This window comes from Ailuropoda melanoleuca, chromosome 11 (genome assembly GCF_002007445.2).
Source record: "Ailuropoda melanoleuca isolate Jingjing chromosome 11, ASM200744v2, whole genome shotgun sequence".
Classification (NCBI taxonomy): Eukaryota; Metazoa; Chordata; class Mammalia; order Carnivora; family Ursidae; genus Ailuropoda; species Ailuropoda melanoleuca.
Window position 1 is genome coordinate 70,978,116 of NC_048228.1, and position 8,606 is coordinate 70,986,721.

At 39.0% G+C, this 8,606-nt stretch overlaps 1 long non-coding RNA gene across 1 annotated transcript in view; it reads right to left on the minus strand.

Moving 5' to 3' along the window:
• Nucleotides 1-1,328: 1,328 nt before the first annotated feature.
• The window catches only part of LOC109489269, a 34,731-nt gene continuing 27,453 nt past the window's right edge, over nucleotides 1,329-8,606 (minus strand). The window contains exon 3 of the long non-coding RNA XR_002142216.2: nucleotides 1,329-1,478. This is a non-coding gene — a long non-coding RNA (uncharacterized LOC109489269). The remainder of the gene's footprint in view (nucleotides 1,479-8,606) is intronic.

Sequence of the window (8,606 nt, forward strand, 5' to 3'; positions counted from 1 at the left end):
GGTCCAACTACTAGGGGATAGTGGAAGTTGGTGCTAGAAAAATAGGTTGGGGTCTTTAATGCCATTAAAAACAACACCAACTCAGATCCCCTGACGTTGGCAGAATCTCCATGTCTGGGCAGAGATTAACTTGAAGCCTAGATGCTTTCTCTCTCACCATCACTCAACAATGACAGTTGCCTCCATCACAAGGGGCAGGAAGAGCCACTGCCCTCCCATTAGCACTGCCACTTCAGACATGCTATTGCCACCATTTTTACTGCTTTTGCTGGAAGCTCTTCAGTCACAAGTTCTCCAGTGTGAAGGACACTTTTGATGTCAGTACCATTTTGGAGGCTGGAACAAATTGTTTTCTTACTTGCATGAAAATTACCAGGCTGACATCGTACAGGCTAAAAATGTTCACATAGCAGGACTTCTATAAATAGACCTAAAATACTAAATTGTGTTGAGTGGGATTTCACAACAGCTATCAGATATCTACATATGGTTTGTAAAACTTTTTTTAATGGGAAAAGTGACCTGTTAAAATACCAAGATATGGAAGGTTGAGGATTTTCTCAAGGGGGGAAACCCCTCACAGATAAAGATTTACATTGTTTTCCTGACCAAGTGAAAGAGCCTAATTTTCTAATGGTAGGATGTCTCTTTGAAGGATAATTTAACATAATATTCAGTTGTTGTGACTTTTTTCTATGTTAAAGGTATAGTTTACTGAAAGAAGATTTTATTTTTTCAGTTGGCTGATAAAAATATTTACTATGTTAGGGGCGCCTGGGTGGCTCAGTCGTTAAGCGTCTGCCTTCGGCTCAGGGCGTGATCCTGGAGTCCTGGGATTGAGCCCCACATCAGGCTCCTCCGTTGGGAGCCTGCGTCTTCCTCTCCCACTCCCCTTGCTTGTGTTCCCTCTCTTGCTCGCTGTCTCTATCTCTGTCAAATAAATAAATAAAATCTTAAAAAAAATATTTACTATGTTGGTATTTCTATTATATGTAGAAGATAATTTCTGAGGTTATAATGTTCTGAAAAAAAATGACGAATCAGTTGCATTTTGTTCTGCTCCTTGAACTTGAACCTGTGCTTCTCTGTGATTATAGGATCAGGGTGGCTACTATATTACTAATCTGCTTTCATTTACGTAATTAATATATGTGATATATATATTTCAGTTTATCAACACACTGAAATCAGGCCAAATTTATACTTGCAGAAAGGCAGTAAAACATTAAGGCTTTGATTTGATAGTTCAAACAAAAAAACCCCACTAACCAAGAGACAGCTAAATATCAAGATAATTGTAGCAAAGCTATTTTTAAATGTACCTGTACGATTGACTAAGTACTCTATTTTATTTTGCTGTAGATGACCTCACAGGAACACACACTCGCAAATCTTCATATTATTATTCTAGTTGGCTGGCAGGATCTCTGTATGTACTGTGTATCTGTATGTGGTTTTTGCAGTTATCTCAGGACAACCTGGAAAACAGGCAAGTGAAGGCAAAGTTAGAAGATAATCCTTGGAAAAGATAATGGGATAGGTTGTGAGCCAAGGCTATGGTTCCACAGAGCCCACTTTCTTCATCTCTTTCTGCCTCCTGAGGAGTTCATGTGATAGTATATTTCATTCTTTTTTTCCCCAAAAAAAACAGCAGGCTATGCTTCCAGCTATAGCAAATGGTGATGTGTTCCCCAAAACCTTCTTTCTTTAAAACCTTGAGAAAAGTAATTGACTTTAATTTTGAATTAGATTTCAAAGCAGAGAAAAAACACAGGTTTATCTGGAAACAGGATCCAAAATGCTGCCGATTTGGTTTTTCCTGAACTTTTGATGTATGTTGTCACAGGGCAAACAGCAGTTAAACTTCTCACAAGAAAAATGACCATATAACTAGCAAAAACAGGCCCCATTGGATACAACTGAAAAAGAGATCCTTCTTTCTCCTGCATGCTGGCAGAAAATTATTGCAACAACTTAAGAAAAAGTGATTATTGTCTCATTTGCTAGCATCAGAATTCTTCTTAGGGAGAATTTCAGACTGTCTTTGTTCTGAAAGAATGTCTCAACATGTGATTGAGACCCTGAGGTCTTGGAAATCAGCTGGTGACAAAGCCTTAGAAAAGGAGTCCAACCTGCTTAGTTTGGGAATTTGCTCTATAGGAGGAGAGAAATTCTTGGCTACTGTGAGAAAATTGAGAAGATAGAGGAGGGAAAATGTATGTCTAAGAGGGTGAGCAGGACCCAAGGATCATGGCACAGGGCCATGAGAAAACATTGGTGGCAGGTGGCTGAAAGGACTCTAAGGAACAGAGTATATAATAAAATACTTCTCTGAGCTGTTTGCGAGGCTGGGCCTGATGGGGCTCCACTCAACTCTGTTCTCCTGTGAATTCTTCCACCCTCATAATGTTTCCATAGGTTTGCTGGCTTTCTTCATATTAAAAGAGCTCAGAAGGGAGTCTTCAGTGAGAAAGAGTGAGCCTGGAAGCAAAGGTGAAATTGGAACCCCCAATTCCACACCCTTGCCCGGGTAATTCACAAAAATCCTTGGGAAGGCCTTTGGACTTATATAAGGTGTTCAGTTTCATTTTTTGTTGTTGTCGTTTGTTTGATTTTTTTTGTTGTTGTTGTTTTTAAGATTTATTTATTTGAGGGAGAGAGGGAGAGCGCACAAGCTGGGAAAGGGACAGAAGGAGAGGGACAGGCAGACTCCCCACTGAGCACCAAGTCTGGCATGGGGCTCCATCGCAGGACCCCAAGATCACCACCTGAGCTGAAGTCAGACACTTAACCAACTGAGCCACCCAGGCGCCCCATCAGGCTCATTTCCTTAATCTTAAGGGTGCAGGTGTCTCTAGCTGACATCTAGCTTTTATAGGAGGGAACATGTTTATTTCCACAGTGTAGGCTTGCCATATAAAATGCAGGACACCCAGTTAGGTTGGAGTTTTAGATAAACAGGGGGGACCTTTTCAGTGTGTGTCCCAAACACTACATCGAGTATTTTTCCGTAGAGAAAGAATGAGTATTCTTCACAAGGGCTTCCCACAGATACCCAAGGCAGCCACCTCCTTGAATTAGGGCCTCATCCCCAGTAAACAATATAATCTCTTGAAAAAGAGACTTGGGTCTGAACCATGGCTATGGTCCCATAGAACAAATCTTCTTCATTTCTTTCTGCCTCTCTTTTTTCCTCACTCTTAACCTTTCTCCTGCAATTATTTCCCATAATTCTATGAAGTAGAGACAACTGAGGGTGTGCTAAGGGAAGAAACTGAAGTGTAGTCTCCTCTTCCATAAAGGGAGGGTGGTAGTGCCTTCTTACGGGGTTGTTGTGAAATTTCAGTGAGTTAATACATGTAAAGTATTAAGAACAGTACCCGGCATAGGTGAAATAGTAGTATTTGGCTCTAGGGCATAGAGTCTAGGGCCAAGAAGCCTTTGACTACCCGTGGTCAACACTGTTGCCCTCCACTAATCTATTCTCCATACTATAGCCAGAGATCTATTCTCCATACTATAATCTATTCTCCATACTATAGCCAGAGATCTTTTAAAAATGCAAATCTGACCATGTCATGACTTTCTATGACTTTGAATAAAAACCTACTAGGCCCTGAATGCTTTTGCTTTTACTTGTTTCTCCAACTTAACTGCTTGTCTCTTTTCTCCATACTATAGCCAGAGATCTTTTAAAAATGCAAATCTGACCATGTCATGACTTTCTATGACTTTGAATAAAAACCTACTAGGCCCTGAATGCTTTTGCTTTTACTTGTTTCTCCAACTTAACTGCTTGTCTCTTTTCTCCATACTATAGCCAGAGATCTTTTAAAAATGCAAATCTGACCATGTCATGACTTTCTATGACTTTGAATAAAAACCTACTAGGCCCTGAATGCTTTTGCTTTTACTTGTTTCTCCAACTTAACTGCTTGTCTCTTTTCTCCATACTATAGCCAGAGATCTTTTAAAAATGCAAATCTGACCATGTCATGACTTTCTATGACTTTGAATAAAAACCTACTAGGCCCTGAATGCTTTTGCTTTTACTTGTTTCTCCAACTTAACTGCTTGTCTCTTTTCTCCATACTATAGCCAGAGATCTTTTAAAAATGCAAATCTGACCATGTCATGACTTTCTATGACTTTGAATAAAAACCTACTAGGCCCTGAATGCTTTTGCTTTTACTTGTTTCTCCAACTTAACTGCTTGTCTCTTTTCCCTTCACTTTGTATTTTCTGGGGACAGAGGCCTTTCAGTGCTTTCCAGGTGGTGCACATGCTATGCCTTCTACCAAAGATTTTTCTCCTCCCCACCCTCTACTTCTCCATGTCAATTCACACTCATTTTTCAGTCCTTGTCAAAGACTACTTCCTTAGGGAAACCATCCCTGACTTCCTTGTCTAGATTATAAGTCATGATTTAGAGCACTCTGTACTCTTCCTTCATAGCTATTTACACGGTCTCTAATCGTATATTTGTGTGCTCCACGAGGACAGGGACCATGTCTATCTTGTCAGCCATTATGGTCCTCAGGCCTAGCATAGTTCTTGCCATATACTAGGTAGTCTACTGAAAAAAAAAATACACACACACACACATATATTTTATGAATTAGAATTATGTTAGGCCAGGAGTCAGTACTAGAGCCCATAGGCAAATCTGACCCACTACCTGTCAGGCCTGAAAGCTAAGAATGGTTTTTAAATTTTTAAATGATTGAAAAAATCAAAAGAAGGATAATATACTTTGACACATGAAAATTAAATAAAGTTCCATTTCCATGTCCAGGAATAAAGTTTTATTGGAAACAGCCTTGCGTGTTCATTTATGTATTCTCCATGGCTACTTTTGAGCTACAGTGACAGAGTAGTTGTGACAGAGACCAGATGGCCCACAAAGCCAAAATATTTACTATCTGGCCCTTCATAGAAAAAATTTGCTGACCCTTGTGTTAAACAATAGTAATTTTGGGCTCTGGGGCAGCTTGTGTGCAAAAGCACCTGCAGGTGGCTTTTCTCAATTGTTAACAGTTTCCTTCTGTTGCTGAAACAAGTGATCTATTTATTTTGCTTGGCTGGTAGGATTAATTAAAGAGACTTTCCTTTGTCCTTTGTTTTTCTGTTTCTCTATCAGCAGACAGAAGCCCCCAAAGATCAGTCATATGGCATACCCCTCTGCTAGTGGTATGATCATGTGACTGTCCCCCACCATCAGATTTCCCAGTTCTTTCGATAATTCATGAATTCCTTTCCCAAATAAGAAAATGAGTTTGATAGGTGGTAGCAATGAATTTAAATAGAGTGCCTCCATTTTCCCACCAACTGTCCAACTCACAAACTGGAAATGGATTAAAAACCGTTTTGTCTTCTTTTAAAGGGACTATATATCCCCTTCCAGTTACAAATTCATACTTACCAGAGCAACACTTTAAAATGCACATTAAAATCTAACGAAGTTTTAAGATAATTTCAAAGTGACTTCACCAGAGTACTAGATAAACATTTCAACAGAGACAGATGATGTGTTCGTTCCTTTAAATAATTTTATTTAAAAAGCAAATCTGAAAAGTAACCAGTGTATAGGCTATTGGCTGCTGAATTCAAAGATTTTTTACTGAGAAATAGACAAGGGGGATTGTACTGAATACAGGTGTTTTTCTTTAAGTCATGACTTTTCTTTCTTTCTTTTTTTTTTTTTTAAATGGATTCCTTACTATCCATTCAATGAAAACAGCATTTTTTTTTTAAAGATTTTATTTATTTATTTGACAGAGATAGAGACAGCCAGCGAGAGAGGGAACAGAAGCAGGGGGAGTGGGAGAGGAAGAAGCAGGCTCATAGAGGAGGAGCCCGATGTGGGGCTCCATCCAATAACGCCGGGATCATGCACTGAGCCGAAGGCAGATGCTTAACCGCTGTGCCACCCAGGCGCCCCGTGACTTTTATTTATGAAAGCAGTTTGTTGAGTGGAAATGATCTAGTTGAATAATATTCTAAAAATTCTCTCAGAGTAATCTACTTATAAAGTCAGTTTGTAATCCTTGCTTCATCTCTTCTTTAAATTCACATTTTCACACAATGGATCTGTTTAGAATGGAAGCCCCTTTGTAATGACAAAAAAAGAAGAAAAATGCAGAATATGAACATACCACCAGAAAGATATTTTGGACAAAGTTAAGATCTTATTGATAAAGGTATCCCAATTAATAAAGTAGTATTAAAATATAAAGCTCCTAAATGATCTAAAATATGTATAGAAAATGAAGTAAGACAAAATAAACATAATATTTTATTAATGGAAGATGATCTCATATACATTAATCATGTATTCCACTGAACAAGAAATCAATTAGTTGAAAAAAAAAAGAAATCATTATTTGACCCAGTTTAGAAAGTGATTTCTAGACCTTTACCATAGCATCAGATTTCTTCTATAAGATGGTTAGCCATTATGAGCTATCCCATCATAAAGAATTTATGTCTGATTGGGTTGCACTATTTAAAAGAGCACTTTTATATATAATTATGTATACTTGAGTGTATGCATATATATATTTGCATTAATAGAACACAAAAACTTCTCTATGTGTTTTAATATAGCTCATATTATAACTGACACAGGATAGACTTTGTGTATTTACTGATGGTTATCAGGCACTTAACCTAAATTTTTGAAATTTCAGAAGATATATGTGCTATATGGGTAAAAAAAATTTTTTTAAGCACTTAAATTTTTATTGTTTGATTCACTGACAAACAATGGGGGAACTTTCTAAGGATTAAACAATGGTTTTTAAAAAGTGGTAAGCTTGGCAGGGGCGCCTGGGTGGCACAGCGGTTAAGCCTCTGCCTTCGGCTCAGGGCATGATCCCAGCATTCTGGGATCAAGCCCCACGTCAGGCTCTTCTGCTATGAGCCTGCTTCTTCCTCTCCCACTCCCCCTGCTTGTGTTCCCTCTCTCGCTGGCTGTCTCTATCTCTGTCAAATAAATAAAAAATCTTTAAAAAAAAAAAAGTGGTAAGCTTGGGAGACCTGGGTGGCTCAGTCCGTGAAGTGTCTGCCTTCCGCTTGGGTCATGATCCTGGGGTCCTGGAATCACACTCCACATTGGGCTCCCCGCTCAGTGGGGAGTCTGCTTTTCCCTCTCCCTCAGCTCTTTACCCCTGCTCATGCTCTCTCTCTCTGTCGTGCTCACTCTATCTCCCTCTCTCAAATAAATAAAAAAAATCTTTAAAAAATAAAAAATAAGGGGTGACTGGGTGGCTCAGTTGGCTAAGCGTCTGCCTTCGGCTCAGGTCATGATCCCTGAGTCCTGGGATTGAGCCTCTCATCGGGCTCCCTGCTCAGCGAGGGGTCTGCTTTTCCCTCTGCCCCTCACCTTGCTTGTGCTCTCTCTCTAAAATAAAATAAAATAAAATAAAATAAAATAAAATAAAATAAAATAAAATAAAATAAAATAAAACTGTTAAAAAAATAAAATTAAAAAGTGGTAAATTAAAATAAAAAAAGTGGTAAGTTTCCTAAAATAAAAGGAAGGAAACTATATGACATGAAAGATGCAGAAAGGAATTCAATTTGCAAACGCTTTCATAAATAATAAGAATTTCTCTACAAATATTCTGGCAGGATGCTAGTAAGTCAATTAGTCTGATGCTATGACATTTACTCATGGGTAGAGTGAAAATTAACAAAAAATCAAATAGTTTTTCCTCCCTGTGGACATAATGGGGGGGGAAGCCTTAGGAATATTTTCATTTCTAAACCATTGTTTAAAAATATATGAAAAGAGGCATCAGATGAAGTAATTTGAAGTGTGAATAGTCTTGGGGGTTTGTGCAAGTTCTTTATAATGCCACATTTATTCAAAAATCTTTTATTCTGAAGTTATAACCTTCCCGATTTTTGGTGTTTTTTTTGTTTTGTTTGTTTTGTTTTGTTTGTTTGTTTCTTTGTTTTTTAAGTAGTCTTCATGCCCAGCATGGAGCCCGGTGTGGGTCCTGAACTCATGACCCTGAGCTGAGATCAAGAGTCAGATACGTAATTGATTGANAGCCCCACGTCAGGCTCTTCTGCTATGAGCCTGCTTCTTCCTCTCCCACTCCCCCTGCTTGTGTTCCCTCTCTCGCTGGCTGTCTCTATCTCTGTCAAATAAATAAAAAATCTTTAAAAAAAAAAAAGTGGTAAGCTTGGGAGACCTGGGTGGCTCAGTCCGTGAAGTGTCTGCCTTCCGCTTGGGTCATGATCCCGGGGTCCTGGAATCACACTCCACATTGGGCTCCCCGCTCAGTGGGGAGTCTGCTTTTCCCTCTCCCTCAGCTCTTTACCCCTGCTCATGCTCTCTCTCTCTGTCGTGCTCACTCTATCTCCCTCTCTCAAATAAATAAAAAAAATCTTTAAAAAATAAAAAATAAGGGGTGACTGGGTGGCTCAGTTGGCTAAGCGTCTGCCTTCGGCTCAGGTCATGATCCCTGAGTCCTGGGATTGAGCCTCTCATCGGGCTCCCTGCTCAGCGAGGGGTCTGCTTTTCCCTCTGCCCCTCACCTTGCTTGTGCTCTCTCTCTAAAATAAAATAAAATAAAATAAAATAAAATAAAATAAAA